Source organism: Myodes glareolus, chromosome 1 (genome assembly GCF_982192425.1).
Source record: "Myodes glareolus chromosome 1, mMyoGla1.1, whole genome shotgun sequence".
Lineage (NCBI taxonomy): Eukaryota > Metazoa > Chordata > Mammalia > Rodentia > Cricetidae > Myodes > Myodes glareolus.
The window spans coordinates 8453583-8473271 of record NC_142026.1 but is presented as its reverse complement, the minus strand read 5'-3'; positions in this window follow the sequence as shown (position 1 = coordinate 8473271).

The following is a 19689-nucleotide window of genomic DNA, read 5'->3' as shown; positions in this document are numbered from 1 at the left end:
TTGGGTGTTATTTTGTAGATGGAGACCTGCTTGTTTGTTTCCTAGCTGCCCAGACCTGAAATAATCACACAGAAACTATATTAATTACAAACTGCTAGGCCAATGACTCTTGTGTATTACTAGCTAGATCTTACATATTGAATTAGCCACTTCTACTATTTTATATTGTACCACAAGGCTTGTGGTTTACTGGCAGGATTCCAGGGCAACTGTCTCCTTGGTGGCTACATGGTGTCTCTTTGACTTCACCTACTCTCTGTCTCTCTACATTTCTGTTCAGAATGTCTGCCTGGTTTTACTCTGTTAAGCCATAGGCCAAAAACAGCTTCTTTATTAACCAATGCCAATAAATCATATCACATCACCACCCACTAGCAGACAAATCAGCATCCAAGGGAAAATACCTAACATTCCAACAGTTGTAGACAGAATTGTCAGATGCCATAGCCTAGCATTTACCCATCCCCTTTCACCAGGAGATCCCTAGACACATGTCAGCCCATTGGCGATCCTAAAACTTGAAAGTCCCCTCACCCTTCAAGTTCTAGTATGATTAAAAACCCTACCCCACCTAGGATTGGCACTCTCTGATTGTACTGCTGTATCATGCACATGGAGGGTCCAAGCTCGAGCTTTGTTAAAGACACTTTGCTTTTGTATATGAGTTTGTAATTCATGTTAGCTTTTGGAAGACCCTATGATCTGGGCATAACATTTGGGGGCTCATCCTGGATCCCCCAAGATCACCAGGAACATTGATTTTAAAGTCTTGAGTCAGTCAGTAAATTTTCTGTGTTTACTTTCATTTTGTGTCTTTCTGCTTTAGATATCCTTTTGTACATGGGAGCAGAATCTGTAAGAGCCTGTATACACTCTAAGCAGACATGCAGGAGGACCACAGGTGAGTAACTGAAAAGACATCCAGACCTTTCTGCATGAGTTTATTGGTATAAGTATTAGGTCAATTTTGTTCGTGTATATTTCTGCTCTTGATTAAGGTATTGTGATTGTGCAGTTCATTTAAAAATGTAATGTCTAAGGAATATAAGTTAATAGATAATACTCAAGCTTGTCATATTAGTTAGGTTGTCTAGATGTACAAAGATGTATTTCAGATGGATAGGGATTCTTCAAATCTTTCAAAGACTACAGAATATGGCATTTAAAATGTTTTAAAAACTTAGGACTTTTTATGGTAGTGAGGCACATCTGTTCCTGGAAGCACCAAGCTACTTTAAGAAGATGATGGGCATCAAATAGGCTCCTTGTGGAGATTGTTAGCCATTTGGACAAGAAACTGCTCTTGCTTGGATTGCTTGACTGGACTTGCAGGACCCATAGAGAAATGACTGCTGAATTTGCCTAAATGTGAGATCACCCTTCAGGGTTCCTGCTTCATGAAAGAGTCTGCCAGACATTCTGCAGGATAGAGAAGAAAGTGACTGACAAACTACCAATAGAGGTAGACCTGTCTTTGAAATTTCTTCCTTCATGGGAAAGTCTGCTGGATACTGTGGACTTATAGGCTGAGATGTCTCTGTCAATTCTAAAGTTTTGGAAGTTGCTTAAAGTGCAGTTCCTGTTTACTTAAATAATATTATATCATTCTGGAGTCTTTGATGAAGCCAAAGAATTTATAGTTATAAGTATAGTTTTCCTTAGTTATGATAAAAGATAAAGTAGATACAAATATTATATCTGTAATTCTTGTTTGATACCTTTTTTGTGATATGTAATTTTACTATGTTAAAATTAAAAGTTCCTTTTTAAATAAACAGAAAAGGGGAGATGATGTGGGATTTCCCTTTGTACCATTGATTATTCAAGAAACTGCTTTGGTCCTATAGCAGAGCTATAGCGGAATAGAGGTAGGTGGAAAAAACTAAACTGAATGCTGGGAGAAAGGAAGTGAAGTTAGAGAGAAGTCATGTAGTCTCACTGGAACCAGCCACTAGAACTTTAGCCAGTAAGTCACAACCACCTGGTAATACACAGATTAATAGAAATGGGTTAAGTTAATATGTAAGAGTTAGACAATAAGAAGCTAGAGCTAGTGGGCCAAGCAGTGACTTAATCAATACTGTTTGTGTGTGGTTATTTCAGGGCTAAGCTAGTCAGGTGACTGGGATGAACAAACGGGCTCTCCTTACAACATAAGTCCATACTCCATAGGAAGACTGTCAGATGTTTCAGGGCTTGACAGGTCTAGTCCTGACAGCTGAAGACATAGGTTACCCTTGTTAGGAAAAAATCCTAAAATGCAAGCCACTCCCATATAAATACTGGGATTTGGATTTGGAGTCAAGATCAATGCAACTCCTAGGCCAAAGGGCTGGGATGGATGGACGCCACAGGGGTTGGGTTGATGCTCCCAACTTATCATTACATTCTAGACTCTTTGGATATAGGGTGACAAGAAGCTGAGGTGATGGTTATGACCAACGTTTTAGGCTCTCTTTGGAAAAAGGGACTTAGACTCAAGTCTTGCTACTTCCTTCAGGCATGGGACAACATGGGAGGGGGGAGAGCTGAAAGTTGGAGGGTTCACACTCAGCAGGAGGTGTGGCTAAAAGGCATCCTGCTCACTATCATCCTGGAGATGTTAGGCATCTGTTTCTTAAAGGAGGTAAGAAGGCAAGTGTCTAAGAGAAAAAAAATATTGTTATTATTGGCCCTGTGAAATGGGGTTAGCCATGGGATGAGACACAATAGTAGGTTAAACCAGATTTTGTTGGCAGGTGTCCTTGATCCAGCAGCATTGGTAGATGTCCTTGAAGAGCTGGTACCAATGGTAAAGTCCCAGGAACTGGTGCAGGTGCTTTTGGCATTATCCTGGGAGTGCTTCATAGGATGGTATTGGCTGAGGCGTCAGGAGTGACCTGTAAAATATGCTTAAAACTGGTTGGGGTTAATCTTGGATTTTACCAGACCTGATTCTGATGTAGCAATAAAACTTTTCCAGGAACCTGTAAGAGAACTGCAACAGATTCTATAGTAAAAGGCTATTGCTTTAGGTTAAGAGGTATATGGGAATTAAAGGAAATTGGGAACTCTGAACAGCTGAGGATTGAAATCTGTTAATCCTGGACTATGAAGCCTGTTAAAGAATAGTCCCTTGAGTTGTCAAATGCCTTTAGACAAATCTGGGAGGAATAAATGAGCAAAAAGTAAGACAGTTTTTTAGCTAGCAGGCAATCCCAAATCTTCTCCTTCTCCTTGGAGAACACCAGTCTTAAATTAGCTTCTATTAGCTGTTGACTACAAGAGACCCAAAGATTTATTTTGTGTGGGGAAGATTTAGTCTCCCTGTCTTAGCAGGATGAGCAGGTCGATTCCAGGGTGAAGGCATCCATAAAGCTGGAGAGGTAAAAGGCCACTTTTACTTTGTGGATGGCTATGCCAAACCCAAAGCAAGACTGGAGACAGCAGGTCTTCTGTCTCCTTGGAGAAGCCAAGGGTGCTGCAAAAATTGGCATGTCTCTGTGTAAGAAGCTCGTTAAAATGCCATAATCTCAGATCTATAAAGGAATTTAAGAACTATGTATCATTACCTGTTATTTTAAAGTGTGCACATAAGCTAAATTTTTAGAGCTGCTGTAATCTGGAAGCACACATGTACACAAAAACTTAAACCCACATCATGAAAATACAATTATTCATTTATATAAACATACTGTGGCCACATAATTTTAACAAAGAGACATATGACAGTTTTAGAAACCTGTATCATTTGACTAGAGTGGCTGAGGTGATGTTCCCACCTTTACATTACAACCCTGAGATCTCTTCCCTCAATGACCATGGAGGACACTGGGATAGCTGTCTAGTTAACCAACAAGTAGGTCTCTGTCATTTTTAATCATTAACTCAGGTAAAATTAATTCTTCTCAGATCTCTGATGTTGTTTGACAACCAGACTAATGGTAACTTTGTCAGCTTAACAGCAATAGTTAAGGCATCAGCTGCCCTCTCCGTTCTCTACATAAAATATAGAAGTTTAAATAAGTCATAAATGTTTTAAAGAAAAAGTCAATTTTAAATGTCTGAGGATATGAGAATCTATGTAAGTTCTGAGGGTCTGAGACATATAAAGGTCTTAGGATATAAAAGCTCACAAAATGATTTAAGATAAAGATACTGGTTAAAAGGTATAAATAGATAATTAAGATATGGAAAATATTTTAGATTTTCTTTCCTCTTCTATGGTTTAGTTATAACAAGCTGGTAGAGCAATGACTACTTACTGTTTGGGTCACAAGCTCAAGATTTTAGATTTTCTTTGGTTGTCATCTAGGTATAGAGTTTAAGTGCTTCTTATCAGGCCAAAGATATCTTTGTTCAATCCTTACCTGGCTCTCTGGACAGAAGGAAAATGTACATGCTTCCAATTCAAATCTGTACTTTTTGCTAGGACTCAAAGATATGAATCTACTTCTGATATTTTACAGGTATCCTTTGCCTACTTTTTCTCTGGTATGGATTTTAGTACTGATTGATAATACTAATGTATCTAAAACTTTTATGTCTTTTTTGCAAACTAAAAATAAATCATGTAAGCTTCAGAGAATCTGTGAAGTCACAAAACTTGGATGTACTTCACATAGGTCAAATGGATTTCAGAGAAGTTCAGTCTAGATTTTCCCACCTGTCTATTCCTGAGGATGATATTTTTCTTTTCCCTGGTCTTGGGAGTCCATCCCTTCTCACTTACTAGGACTATGGGCCTGAAAGTTTCAAATGTAATATTTTCCTTTGAGTTCATAAAATTTAACTTCTGTTAAATTTTACAACTAATTTACAACTTTTCTCAAAAGGTTTCCATTTGGTAGACAGTTACATCCAAGCATCAATTGCTGACTACAGTCTGCTCCAAATGACTGCAAGCCCTAGACTTGCTGAAAGCTGATGTGGACCAGTCCACTTGGTGTGAATGCTCTCTGTCTCATCTCAGAGTCAGTGAACAAGATGCTTCTGATAAATACCCCCATTTCCTAAATTCCCTTCTTACCTTTAACTAACCTTTCAGCCTTCTTGAGCCCTGATAACAATATCCTAATATTATCTGGAAGTAGTTACAGAAAAACATACATCATCCTATGTTTTCTGTCCATAATATTGAAATGCTTAATCCAAAAGAAACTCCCTGATATAGGGGACAAAATGGCTACTTGTAATGCTCATTGACATACTGGAAAAATAGACCCAGAAATGTGAATTGATAAATTCTCTAACTAAAATAGTTCTTCAATAAGAAAAGACACTTGACCTTATTTATGCAGAACCAAAGAGATATCATACGGTCTTAAGAAAGTACTATTTCGATATCAATTACTCAGGATTATAATCTGGTTTATTCAAAGGTCAGAACTATAGGGCCATAAAAATGGCAATATATGCAAATGTCACTGCCCTGAAAAAAAAATGCCATGGCATGCTCAGTAGAAGCCAGTCAAAGAGTAGGCCTAAGTTTCAGTTTTTGCTAAGGCCATGCCTGGTTCCAGGAAAGACCACCCAGGTACCACTGAGGAATGTAACAATCAGCATCCATAATGAAAGTACCTAACATTCCAACGGAAATACCTAACATTCTAACCGATGTAGACAGGATCTCCAGATGCCTTAGCTCTATCCTCTTAGTCCTCTCCAGCACACCCCTAGACACAGGTTAGCCAATCAGGGATCCTCAGCCTTATAAATATCCTTACCCCAACCTCTACTATGATAACAAAATAAATAAAATAAAACCCTACCCTGCCCAGATTCAGCACTCTCTAACCATATTGCTGCATTGGACAGACAGGGGGTCCAAGCTTTAGCTTCAATAAGGGTCTTTGCTTTGACATTTGAGTTTGGACTCCATGGTGCTTTGGGAAAGACCCTGTGACCTGGATATAACAAAACCATCAAGAGATTTGGTGTCTGATGTGGGGTCCTCTCTATATGGATGTAGAATATATGAGGGTGCACAAAAGTGAACAAGCTAGGATTGGAGAGAATTCTTAACACCCTTCAAACATTGGCAAAATGTCTCTAGTCTACTTCTTTTGAATCAAAATTTCTCCATTAATGCATGAATGTATTTGACCCAACACTTTATTCCCCACTAAACTTGGAACATCTACAGTAAGGTAAAACACATTGCTCAAAATGATAGTGATTCTTTATTAGCAAGGAACTGTCTGAACTGTCATAAATCCAAATTATTTATGAATAAATTTATTAAATTTATTTTTGTATTTTATTTGTTTAAAATTAATTATTTAGTTATAGCATGATAATTATATTTTTAAAAATGAGAGCACTGATTTAGTATTCCATTTATCAGACATGACATACTAAATGATATAAAATAATTACTAAATAGCGTTTCAAAATTTACAAATCTAGACCTTTATAAACAAGCACATGTGGGTTTCACAAATAGAGAATAGTTGTTCATTTGGTGAATTACACATACAAAAATGCATATCCTTCCTTCTGAAAATGAATTAGTTCTACATTAATTTTCATTTCACATTTCAAGAGAAAGTATTCTGGAAAGAATAGCCAGTTTTGAGAGTAGGTGTTTGAGCACATTCCTGACAAGTCACACTTAGTTGGGGTGCTGCGGAAGCTGCTAGTTTCTTTGATAGAAATATTTCTGTCATGATCCATTTTAGGGTGGCAATGTTTAGCAACTAGCTTACAACATGATTAAAATGTCAGCAATCTGTCTCACATGGCAGCAGGAGCTAATACTCGTGCATCATTATTTCTGATAGCCTGAAGAATCCCCAGAGGGAAGAACTACAGATGCAATAGAGGGATGCTGTCACAAGGAAAGCAAATGTGTTAGAGCATGATTTGAAATACGGAAGAATACCCGTTACTTCTGGAGTCTATCCCGCTTCTTTTAGTCCCAGCTGTAGAAACTGAGAGCAACATGAAAACCTAAACAAAGCCACTCACGGCAAAGAAAGTCCTCTTATGTAATTCAGGTACCAAGTCCATTTAGGAAGAACCTGGCTGTCCATTGTGTTCCACCCAGTACTGGGACTAGGGAAGCCCAAAACACCAGAAAGATGCTGTGTGAATTTGAAAGTGGCTTCAGGAAGTAAACCAAAGCTTTAATTCACAGGGAGAATTAAATCTACAAAGAGAAAATGTCCGGGATATGCATGTTGTAATGCTTGCACAGCCAAACCAACGATTCATTATCTTTACTGCCCCTTGACCGGTTGGTCTAAGATAAAACATGACTGGCTCCTTTAGAGCCATCTTTTGATTTGATTTCATTTGTACCCCTAGAAGTAACAAGAGAATTCAGGCCTCTTTGTTCAACAAAGACAAATTTAAAATGTATTTTCCTCATTTGGGATGGAGTGACTTACATCAATACAATGTCCTCATTTAAAAAGTTGTTTTGTCTTTTCCTGTTCTCGTTGACAGTGGCATTTCCATTTCTTTCTCCACAGGCCAAGGAAAATGAGGCAAAGAGTGACTTGCTCACTCTTTCACAGTTATCCCTATGCAGTGGCAAATAATTTGGAACCTTATTTGTGCCAGAACAATAAAGAAGTAGCCTATAAGTATGACTGGGAAGTTGCTTCTCCTGAGAGGCTCAAGGTATTCTTAGTCTTACTAACAATAGTCACCCATGAGAAATTAAATATTCTTTAATTTGTTTTATTTGATTTAAATACCTTTTTTCAAATAAGTTTAATGACTGCAGTGCTGTCTGCTGTACAAAAGTATAATGAGATTGGCAGAAAGAGACTTGAGGAATAGAATGTAGAGTAGCTAAAAAAATTTGTGCATTTTCATTAACACTGTAAACTCAAAATACGGGAGCTGAGAACTTTTTTCTGTGTTTATTCAGAAACCATTGTTGTCAAAATGCTGTAAAGAATTTCTGAAACCTGCCTTTCCTTGTTTTATTGAATTTTCCAAATAAGCAGCTTACTACCGTCTCTATCAAGTGCACATATAACAAAGTCTTCACTGTCTTTCACATCTTACACTATCTAGGATAAGAAAGAGTCAGGAAACACAGCAGCATGTTTTTTTTTTCCAATTACATAGTCAGAACTTTATATACTGGCAAAGACACATCATAATAAAGATTTATATGCATAAGGAAACCTGTAAAATAAAATACACAAAGGGTGCATAGGGCAGGACATCCTTATTGAAAAATATTGATGCATATTTGGTTAAACCTGGTCTGCTGTTTTTAAAGATTGAGCACTGGATTTTCACCATGGCGAGTGATAAGTGGGAATAGGTTAAAATTTCCTAGGGTTAGTATCAGGGACTTATTCTTACCCTAATCCTTAACCACTTAAATAACTTTACTCTTTCAAAATTTTGCCCTTCAATTCAACTAGCTTTTATTTTAATTATCATTTTGTTTACCCAGCTCTTAGTAACATCTAGCTTATATTATTGCCTTTTATTCAGTTTCCAGAAAATTAGATATCCATTGACTGTTTCTTCTCTTCCTTTTCAGTTTATTAACTTTGTAGTATTTTTAATAGTTAGATGTATACATTATCTTTTCAAGTAAGATATGTCTACTTGTCCTAACGGCCAATATCTGTTTCAGATAGTGGTATTGTGGTATTATAAATCTAATGTAGAGTTCCAAAATAGGGCAGACACAAGTCAATCCATCCATCAGTTCTATTGCTCCCACTCCTTTATTTGTGCCTTTTTCATTCCTTGGTTTAGACTCACATCTAGTGTCTTTGCAGAGAACTGGTGTCTTTACAAAATGAAACAGTAGGGGTGAGTCAAAAGCAAAAATTCCAAGTGAAAATGTAAGCACTCCTTGGCCAGACTAGAAAGAGAAACCACTTTGACCTTGGATTTCCAGCCTCTAAAATGAAGAGAAAATGAATTTTTGTTGTCTGGCTCACCAGTTCTATACAGTAACCAAGACTGAAATGTGAGTTCCCTTTATCTAAAGAAGTTCACAGGGACACAGGTTAGATTGCTATGGACACTCAAGAGTGGTTAGAGATGCAGTCAGTCTACTGCATTCCTGGGGTCTTTATTCCCATCTACATTATGAAGTGGATGCTGGAATGGAAGCCATGTCCCTGGAGCAGGAGACAGAAAGAAGACAATATATGAGCATCCCATTATTTACGAAAATTTCATGAACTTAAAACATTGTTTATCTCATTAGCCGAAATACAACATAGAGATGCCCTTATTTGCAAAAGCATGAAATGTAGCATAGTAGCTAATGCCAAATAATTTCAGCTAGAAATTAAGGTTATTTTCTCAAATAATTCATGAAAGACTTTTTAAAATTACATCTATAACACCCTTTATTATAAAAAATGATGCCATTAAAAACAAATTAACAAGTGACTTTTATGAATTACATGAAGTGTTAAGCTAAGACTGATCACAACACTTGAGTTGGGTCTGTGATACAGACAGTGAACACTCTGATCTGGACACTGAGTGCAGCCAGACCTATTTCGTAAGCAAGGAAACAACATCAGACCTGGTGCAGTGTGAGTAGGATGAGAGTAAGTGCAGTTTAGTTCTGTTTGACAAAGCTTCAGTGCTCCAAAGTAAATCACTGAAAACACTTCATGCTGTTGTAGTTTAATATTATGTAAGAGAAACACAGAAACATGAAAAACCCATGCAAGATTTTCTGTTGCAAAAGAAATCTGGATATATTTTTATACAGTCTTTATGTACAAAGTACCAGTGTTTTAATCACCATCTGTCAGATCTTTAGAAAAGACACCATCTCAACAAAAAAACTAACATATTTTTTAAAGAAATATTTAAACATGTGATGAAAAAATATGTCCATATATATTGGCATCTAATTAATTGATTAATCAAAATTTAGTGTTTGAGTATTTAGCTTTTCAAAATAACTTTATCATGCATTATTTATTATAACACAACAAGCCACTACAGACTGAGTGACATTTAACAAAAAACTCTAGAGTTTTGGTTTTTAAGGATCAGGAATTAGATCAATAACAGAAGAAAAATCTGTCTTTGGCCTTAGCTGGGAAGACTCAAAGGCTGAGAATAATTATGTGACTGGATGGATGTGATGGTATCTTCATTCATATATGAGGAGAGTAAGGAAACTATTCCTTGATACTTGTATAATTTTTCAAATAAAACATCTTCATATGACTTCTGGGTCTTGTTATTACTCTGAGTGAGTAATTTGAACTTATTACAGTAAAGCAAACAGTTGTAGGGCTCACAGGTCTACCCCTCCTCCGGGGGCTCATATTGAGGCTAGCTTACAGTTTCTGACAAAACATCTTGCTTGTTCCTGTGCTCCCTCTGCCCCCATGGTGTTTAGCTCTAGGGCCATTGTTTACTCTGTCTTGGGCCTGGCCATTTTAGGCTGGTAATTTCCCACCTGCCTGGGGGTATTTCCATTGTGCAGTAGTAAGGTATATAAGGTTTTTTCTAAGCTTAAATAAATGGCATTCGGCATTCTCTCTTCATGGAATACCCACATTTTTTGTGTTCCTTAATCTCGAGGCCCTTGCCTGACTGGCGATCCATCCAGTAGTGCGAACTGTACCGTAGAGAGTAACACAGGCATTACAAGCAGTTACCGAGACAAACCTCCTAGATCTGTAAAGCCCAAAGATGTGGCATTTTGTGGCTTATCTTAGAAATCACAGTGCCCCTTTTTCTCTATTGTTTTAACTATAAATCTTACAGGTTCAGGAAAGCAAGATATATAGAGACCCAGCCCCTCTTAGAGTACCACAGCCCACTGTAAAAGCTATGTTAAGTGAGACTATGGATGGTGTGGCTGTCCTTTCTGACTACAGTTTGCTATAGTCCTTTCTATGAGCACACAGTCACAATTGTGTGTGTGTCCCACTCAAATGTTCTCAATATCTTTATTATTTCTTGACATGTCCCTAAGAGCCATCTGATTGCAGCATTAGCTTGAAACCTGCCTTCTTTTCTTATATTCTTTTTCTGCCACCCTGAGCCTTTGCAGGAGCACACCCCCCCAAGGGGAGGGGGCAGGTGTAGCAAAATGCCGAGAATACTTTCCTTTTTCCTGGAAGATGCTGTTCCTTGTGATTTCTCAGATTCAGTAGCTGTGTGTGTAGTTGTCCTGTCTTAGTATCTGTTAATGAAACAGGCCTGTAAATAAAATAGGCATGCAATCTACCTGATGGCAGCTCTGGCTTTGAAACGTATGATGTGGCTTACATGGAAAAGCCACTATTGAGATGAGCATTGTGAGACAGCAGCTACAGGGTCTGTAGAACTCTCCTGCGAACATGTCACCAACTCAGCTCCTGAAACTCAGCCGTTGGTCTTAGAGGTTGGTAGTTTTTGCTCTGGGACCTTGTTTCCCACTACCAAGCCCGACTTTCTTTGTCACAGAAAGTTCAGGACTAAGTGCAGCTGGGTGGTTTCCTCAGCCAGTTTGTATTTTACTTCATTGTGAGGATGCGGATGTGATGGCCTCTAGATTTCAACACTTTGTTGCTCTAAATCCAAATTGTCGTGCCTATTTTAAAATTACTATGAATTCTTACGTGCCAAGTAATAATTCTGTTTTAAAACAGGAATAGCCACAGCTTTCTTCTAAGTAAAATTGATCTCCAACTTAGTTCCTGGTGATAAGATCCAAATAGTTTTTGTGTCTCATTACTTAAGGAATAGATCTATCTGAGTGCCATAGTGGATGATTCATTGTTACTTAAGTATCTTTCGGTTGCCTGAAAGTTTGCAGAAGCGCCAATAAATTCTTAATTTTTTTATTAAATGTATGTTTAATTGAACTTACGTCTTGTTCAATGGGGGAAGAAACCATATCTGTACCTGGAAACCTAACCAACACTACCTTGCTAGTGATGTCATGGATCTGAGAGGAGGACCTATTGCTACCATCTTACTAGCATAGTAATTCCTAACGGCGTAAATGTGCACGCTTATCCCCAAAGGCAACTGTAGCCCTCATCCAAAAAGCTTCCCGTCGCAGCAGACAGAAACCATCACAGAAACCACCACTGTTCAAAGTGCAGAGAACTATCGATGGTGGGGTGCCCAGAATGAATGCCTGCAAGAGAACTGCACCTAAGGCTGAGAGCAACTCAGAAGAGGGGAGCTGAAAGACTGTTAGCACTAGAGGACCAGGAACTCTGATGTGAAATCGGGTCTCCTATTAATTAAAGGGAAGCAACACTCTTAACACCTCAACCACATGGCTCCTTAAAGGAGACCTGGACAAAAACAACACAGCATACATGATAACATGGAAAGGGGAAGTCCCTCGGGGCCCCATCCCTGGACAAGGAACTGAAATCAACAACAGAATACTGCAGAGAGATAATTCATGTTTCTGAGGAATGAACCCCATTTCATTAATGGTTATCCAACTCCAAGTGGTCAGCTCTGAAATCATATAATACAAGCAACACAGGGCAGGTTGTGTTTATATATTTAATTATTTATATGTAGCTATAAGTAACAATGAAAGAAAAGGAAGCTAAGAATTTGAGAGAGAGTAGGTCCGAAACATGGAAATGGCTAGAAGAAGAAAATAAAAAGGGGAACGAATGACATAATTACATTTTAGTCATAAAAATAAGAATATTAGGGAATTTATTTTGTATACATGTATCTGATCACACATTTGCCATAGTTATAGTTGTGTGTGGTCAGAGGATAACTTTCACCGGTAAGTTCTCTTCTTTGCTCTGTGGGTCCTGAGGATTGACTTAAAAAGCTTCAGGCTTAGTACCAAGTACCTTAACACACCCAGCTACCCTGTCTCTCAGGCTCCAACATAACCTATTTAGAGATTTGAAGACAATCTCCTAGGAGTCCACTCTGGATGGGATCCTCAGCCTGGACGGACTTATAATTTGACTCCATTTGTCCATTTGGTGAGATTGCAAATAAGTGGTTGTGGTTTTGCAATTGAGGATTCCTCATTTCTTTATCTTTAAAAGTGACTTCTTTAGCTCGCCAGTCTTCTTTCCTAATTTTCTTTTTTTACTAGTAGCTGAAAGCCATGTGTGTGTTGATATTAATGTATTTTTTGCCATCTTACTGCAGAAATCAGTTTCTGTGAACATTTCCCTTTATACAGCAAAGGTAGTCTTTTCTCCAAACTTACCTCAAGTGTCTACAGCTTCTGCAGTAAAGGCAAGGCTGATTTTAGTCATTTTCCCAGATAGAGCTTCTGTTATATCACTAGTTCCTCTGAAGCCCACTGTTGTAGACCAGGCTAGCTATGAACTCAGAGATATCTACCTGCCTCTGTCTCCCAAGTTCTAGGATTAAAAGTAGACCAGGCTAGTTATGAACTCAGAGATATCTACCTGCATCTGCCTCCCAAGTCCTAAGATTAAAGGTGTGCACCACTATGCTAGATTTAATTGAGTTACTTTAAAAATTAATACTAATGTTTCAATCTTACTGTACTTCTAGTGCCAAAGCTAGTCTCTGTTGCTATAATTGTGAATCAAAAAAAATTTACTGATAAAACACAGTAATCTCTTGTGCTTATGGATTTTCTATGTCAAAACTTTGAATAGGATCCAGATAGAATGTTCTATCTGTGCCTTGTGATTTCTGTATCTTGATATGCTAATATCAAGATACTTAAAAGTATCAAAGAATGACTGTGTTTTAAAGGACAGAGGCACATAAGAATTTTTCCATTCAAATGTCTGCCACATAATGCTGTTAGCAGGACCCATAGTGACCCAGTGTGCCTGAGTCCCAGGCTTACACTGCAGATGTCACCAACCTAATCCTTCCATGGCTGCTGCTTTGCCTTCTCTTCTGCATGGTGGGTGAATTCAAGTATCCCAAGAAAGCAAGATGAAAATATGCAACTTCTTCATGATATGGACTAGAAAATTATATCACATAATTTTTAGTTGTAGCTTTCTTCAGCCATTGATAGGTTCAAAAGACAGGAAACAGAATTGTCACATAATGGCAGACCTAGTATAATTGTACTATAGTCAAACGTTTAAAATTTTCATTTCCTCTTCCCCTTTCCTCCCTCCAGCATCTCCCAGCTACCCTCCCTCCAAGCCCTCCCACCCTCTCCCCCACTCTCAAGTCAATATTCTCTTTTCCTTTGATTATTACTGAGATTATTATATTCTCAGACACAGAGGCTGAAACTGTGACATCAGTGAAGATGAATGACAACGACTCACTGAGCCATTATTGGAAAATAGGTCCTTTATATAAGAAAACAAAATTTCTAAAAAAATATCTGAGAAGTATAATTATATAAAGAGAAGAGTTCAATTATCTTTTATATATATATATACATACATATATATATATATGAATGAGGGAATAACTGCGCGTGTGTGTGTGTGTGTGTGTGTGTGTGTGTCTATGTGTGTGAAACATGGTGCACTAGAGAAATTAGAAAGGGAGAGAGAGGGCTGAAAATGATATAAATTTGGTACTCATGTATGAAATTCTCAAAAAGAATCAATAAAAAATAAGAAAAACACAAAAGACCTGGCTTGGACTGTGGTCCTCCATTGATTCTTCTCAGATGCTATGGTATTATATGTTATATTAGCTAACCCAAAGTTCTCACTGACAAACTACTGATACTTGCTAAGCAATTATGCAATGTTTGAGTCTATTCTTTATTGGAAACCTCAAATGAAATAATTGGAAGATGAAAATAAAACAGACTTGAGCTCACTCCATTTATAGAAGTAAAACAAAGTCATTTGAAAGTTTCTACTTTCCTTTAACTGCTGTGAGACAATGCTCTTGTACCCTATAAAAATTTGTCACTTGATTTGGTTTAATAAAATGCTGATTGGCCAGTAGCCAGATAGGAAGTATAGGCAGGGTGACTAGACCAGGAGAGTTCTGGGAAGAGGATATGCTCAGTCTGCAGTCATCACCCAGATGCAGAGGAATTAAGATGAGAATGCCTCACTGATGAAAGGTACCAAGCCATGTAGCTAAGCAGAGATAAGAATTATAGATTAATATAAGTTGTAAGAGATACTTAATAATAATCCTGAGTTAATAGGCCAAACAGTTCATAATTAATATAACCCTCTGCATGATTATTTGGGTCTGGGCAGTCAGGAAATGGAAGCACAGTCTCTGACTACATTTAACTGAAATACTATTCTCAAGTAGCCACTTGGGCTTTCCAATCACTATTTCCCCATAAATGAAAAGGAGGGATTTGATTGAATGACTGACAATCCCACAGAGATTGTTCTGGATATTTTTACTGACATGACTTGGCAACTAAGGCATTCAGCTATGAGTTAGAAATTGGACCTGACACACAAAAATACCTATTGTTGAGATTGAAGAACTGCAGGCATTAGTATGACCTGTATCTGTCTTGAGAAAGTCAGCTTGAAACACTTCAAAATCACAAATTCAAATACTCAACATCACGCAAGGTAGGCTTCAAGTCAAAACAGACACATTAGAGGTGATGTGAATGGGAATTAACTAATATTATGTAACAATTTTGAATATATATGCACCTAACACGAAAACACCTAAATATATATAATAAGCACTGACAGAATCAAAACGGGAAACAGATAGCCTTAAAATAATATTAAAAGCAATTTCAACATCCCATTTAGAAAGAACAAACTAGAATTTTTATTTGTTTCTCCATATCATAAGGTAATATAAATTGTTGGAGTTTAAACTTATCTTCAAATTATTTAGTTCAAATCCTTTACTTGGTAGGAAGAGAAACTAGAGAGGTTACTAGTTACCTTAGGTCATGTTGCTAATTATTGGAAGATTTCCTAATGTGTCAAAACCTGTTATAAATGTTCTGTTGAAGTGTTCTTGGAATACTTATAGTATTTATTGTTCACACATTGTGATTACAACTTTCTTAGATTTATTTGTGTGTGTGTGTCTGTTTTTTTTTTTTAAATCAAAGTAAACTCTTACATCATTTCTTGCTCTGAAGCAGATACATTTAGAGAGACAAGACATAAGCATATTCACCAGAGGAACAGAACGGATACAATGACAACATTTTACAAGGGGAATGATTGGACTGGATTGCATGATGTGGGCTAAGTTGTCCAACAACAACTGTCTGTACTATCTCAAAGTGGCTTAGAACTCAAGGCAAGGTGATTTGGTGATCTCAACTGGCACAAATTAAGTGCTCCTCATCTTCATTTCACATTGAGGGGATGAAAATCTGAGTTCCAATATCATCAAATGATGAAAACCTTACCGGCAGCCATAGAGCAGTTGCAGTCGCTGGTAAAAGAGTGAAGAAAAACAGTGAAAAGCTTTCTTGTCAGATCTTTATACTGCACTGCACACAGAAGGCACTACACACTCTAGAGAAGAGTCTTCTCTCATTGGTCCTTCCACTAATTGCCCTGATAAACCTACGCAAATATGTGCCTTTGGATGTATATCAGATCCAATCAACTTGACAAACAAGATTAACTATCATGACTCACCCTAGTTAGGGAGCCAATGACTGATCAAAGTGGGGATACCACCAAAGTCGAACCATGTTTATGTTGGGTTGTTTACAGGAATATGGATGAGTAGTTACTTTTAGGAGCAGAAATGACTCAAAAACAATTACATCACCAAAATCCCACCTCAACCCATGTGATATTTCACAAGAACTGGAAGCCTGGAGCACACTGCAGTCTGTATGCAGCTCAACAGGTTGAACAGTATCTTTTCCAGGTAACCCATTTAGTGTGAGCTGTTCCCAGGTAGCTCAGCTGGTGTGAGAGTGTCTCTTAGCAATCCATACTGCTTGCAGGGGTTTTGGGGGATGGGAATGTAGTGAGGGGCTGTGAGCAGGCCTGCTTTTCGCCTCACCTGGCTCCTGCATGGCTAGCTTAGTCCCAGAAATAACAACACACAAATTGTATTCATTTAAGCACTGCCTGGCCCATTATCTCTAGAGAGTTAGTTACTGACTAACTCTCATATCTTGATATTAACCCATTTCTAATAATCTCTGTAGCACCACGAGGTGGTAGCTTACCGGAAAAGATTCAGCATGTCTGACCTGGTGGCTGGCTCCATGGCTTCTGCCTCACAGCCCTCTTCCCAGCATTCTGTTCTGCTTACTCCACCTACCTAATTTTCTGTCCTATCAAAGGGCCAAGGCAGTCTCTTTATTAACCAATGAAAATAACACAATAGACAGATAACCCTCTTCCATCACGGGAACTAGTGAATCTGGTAAATTGAATGTCTTTCTGGAATTTTTTGAGTTATTTTTTTTTTCCTTATCTTATGAGTGTTCCTGCAAAATAGAATGTGCTCCCTCACTTAGAGCAGTGGTTCTCAACCTGTGGGTCACAACTCCCATGGCAAATTTCTATTTCCAAACATATTTACATTACAATTCATAACAGTAACTAAATTACAGTTCTAAAGTAGCAACCAAAATAATTTTCTGGTTGAGAATCATCACAGCATGAGGAACTGTATCAAAGGGCTGCAGCGTAAGAAGATTGAAAACCACTGCTTCAGAACGTCCTGTGTTTTAATAAGCTTTCCACTGAGACAGAATGCTTCACTGTGGAGGAAATTACACTCAGTGCAAGGATTTTTAAGAACCACACCTACAATATGAATGAAAACTGTAAAAGATTTTTAAGAGTAAGAGTGAGAACAAGAAGTTCTGAACACCTTACTCTCTGAAACATTTTTTCTTTATTTAATTCATATAAAATGTTGGACCTCATGAGGCCTGGGCATGAGGCCCAGTGTAATTTCCTGAGCCTAACTTGAGTTTGGTGAGTCCTAGCGTAATTTCCTGAGCCTAGCTCAAGTTTGGAGACCTGTCTCTGGCTACCTGACCTAGATCCGCCTCTACCCAGCCACTGTTAGTGTAACAGAATATTGTTGGCCCTTGTTCCTTACTCTGTGTCAACCCGTTCCAAGTTTCTCCACCCCCATCACAACCCTATATAAGTCCCTGCTTGACAGACTCCCTACTCAGTGTGTGTGTTTCTCCCCGCTGCCCAGGGGAGAAGACTGTGTTATTCTACGTTCACCATCCCGCTCAGCCTCACGTAGAGTCCAGCAGTTCCAGCTCTGCCCCCTGCTTTTTCTTCCAGAGAACCTGGCAGATTGGTGACCCGTGTGAGGATTTTTCTGCCAGAGAACCCAACAATAATAAAGCAGATGTGAATGTTCTTTGAGAATGGCTAAAAGAAATCCCAGTCTTCAAACCTTCTCTTTAATCCAGTGTAGGAATGGAGGGTCAGAGTTTAGGAATATGGTGAGGGTAACCTTTGGTCAAATACTCGCGGAGCATTTGTAAAAACACATACATAATTTGCCTCATTAAAAGTCTGGACCTACATAATTGCAGAATCTTTTATTATTTTACTATTGAATCATCAGAAACAGTGGCAATAGTTTTCAACAAAATTTAGTTGTAGTAAGAGTAAAAATTCTCTTCTTCATGATAAGATACTTTGGTGTCATTTCCCCCCACCACTTCCCTTTGGCTATTGCATCAGGATAATTCTCATCAGAAAGAACAAATTAATTCAAATATTAATTAAATGTTTGAAAGACCTTTGCCAGACACCCTCCCCTTCATCACTTTCAGTATAAAAGTTAGGAGCAATGCAAAAGGACACAGTACATCTAAAAACGTGAGGGTATTGCTAGGAACTTGGAAATTTCTTCAGGTTGTTATGGGTTACAGCAGAATTGCTGGGCATTTTCCTTTGGTAAAGTCAAAAATTAATGTATAAAATATTTCATGATTTGATTTTGATTTATTTTTGCACGAATAAGGAGTTGGTGAGCAAAGTAGCTGTCATCAAGGAGAAACATGGCAACCATTTCCCTTAATATTGATTCTGTCACAGCTGAGTCACCATAGAGCTGAGGGAATTCAGGAAACATGTTTATTTCTGCCTACAGGTACTCGTCATAACACAGACACACACTCACACACCCTCTTAACGCATGACAAGGATCTGAAGATTTTGGTATCTTAATATATTTCAGGATAGTTGACATCTGAAAACAAGGGCAGACTTAAGAAAGAATATACCCTTCCAGCACGTATATTTGAATCCTTTGTAATCTGTAGACCAGAGGTAACAGAAATGCCTGAATTTTGCCCAATGTAATCCTACTTTGAGACCATCTGCAGTTATTTCACAGTTTATAAAATACAATCAGAGAAAATATCTTCCGGGTTTGAATATTCAATTACAAATTATAATCTATGCTAGCCCTATTCATTTCCCTCCAAGAAACACAATAAGCTGATCAAGGAAAGAAAGCCTGCAGGTGTGTCCAGGGACAGGCGCATGAGGAGCTGAACTGGAATCTGCTCTGTTCCCACAGCAGCTTCCTGGAGTAGTGTGCCCCCTTAAGAGGCTTTGTACCATCCCACGAGTTCCAATAACAACACCAGCAACAAAACAGCGTCAGATACTGAGGGGGAATTTCTCGCCTGAGCCTCTCACTTGACCCTGTGCTGGGACAGTCATGATGGTGGTGGTCCTTATGACAGTGGGAAGGAAGCCTGTTTGCTTCCCTGTTGGGTCTCTGTAGCAGCTGGTAGTAACTGGATATGTATGTGTCTGTGAATGAAGATGGTGGGAAAAGACCACCTCACAGAAAGGATGCACAGTAAAGACCTGGTCAGCAAATGGAAAGTATGGAAAGGGTGTTGAAAAGAAGATAACA